Consider the following 1335-nt stretch of genomic DNA (forward strand, 5'->3'; position numbering starts at 1 on the left):
GAGGGGATGTGTTAGAAAATAATATAAATTATATCTTGAAACCTTACTTAATAATTTAAGCTTTTGAATTAAAATAGTTCTTTGATAATTATTTATCTTTAGGCACACACTTCAGTGTGTGTTGACTAAGAAACTAATAATTGTATAAGAAATTATGGATACTATTATTTTTGTTTGTATACAATAAAATATTTGATACAAGGATTAAAAAATTGATAAGTATATTGGATAAAATTAATTGATCACCATAAATGTTAATTAAAAAAATTAATGTAACTTATTCAACTTAATAAGTTAAAAGCAAATTGATCAGTCCGTTCAAATAGTGATCTGGTTAAAAAAACATTCACACAACAATTGTTTTAAGTTTGTTTAACCCTGGATAAAAAGTGAAACAATTAAATGTCAAGCAATGAAATAAATATTTTTTTGAGGTAATTAAATGTAAAGATGATACATTATATTGACTCAAGTTAATATATAAAATAAAACCTGCGTAATGGATATGATCATAATGAGCTAAATTGGTTAGATAATATATCTCCTTTTCTTGTTCTCTTCTTGGCTAGGCTTTGATTTGGTCTTAATTGACCACATATTAGATTAAATCTAGAAATTAATTGAAGAGTTATAAAAAAATTTATAGATAAAATTTAAAATACATTTTATATTATATTATCTCTAATCAACTTGTATTAACTGATAAAATTTATAACTCAGATTATAAACATGATCTCAATTAGGTATAACTTTTTTAAAATAAATGATAAAAAATGATGAAACTTCTTTTCTTTTATTTTAAGTTGAATAAAAAAAATAATGATAACAAAGGGTTAAATTGCCATTTTAAAAAAAAAATTAAAGGGAGAAATGCCTTAAACAACGAAAAAAGAAAAAAGCCATCAATGTTGTGCATTGACCTGTCAAAATTTTGATCCATGTCAAGGATCAAATTGGGTCTAATAATTTTTTTTCTTAAATTTATTATGCACCTAAACAAAGAACATAAAAATTAAAAAAAAAATCCCTAAAAAGAGCCTTGAGCCTGACTTTTTTAGGCCATCAAAAAAAGAGCCATGTTAGGAAATTAAAAAAACTATAGTTCTTGTCATATGTATTTCATATATAATGGAATAGAATTGTAGATAGTTTAATGAAATAATAAAAAAAATATTTTATATAAAGTATTTTTTATTTCATGATGTAATAGCAATAGTTAAATTTACAGTATTTAAATTAAAAATCATCAATATTATTATATTTTTTTTACTTATTTTATAATCTCAATTTCAAAAGCATTTTTAACCAAATACATTAAACTACTTTTTGTTCAGC

This window comes from Populus euphratica, unplaced genomic scaffold, assembly GCF_000495115.2.
Source record: "Populus euphratica unplaced genomic scaffold, PopEup_1.0 scaffold76.1, whole genome shotgun sequence".
NCBI classification, from domain to species: Eukaryota; Viridiplantae; Streptophyta; class Magnoliopsida; order Malpighiales; family Salicaceae; genus Populus; species Populus euphratica.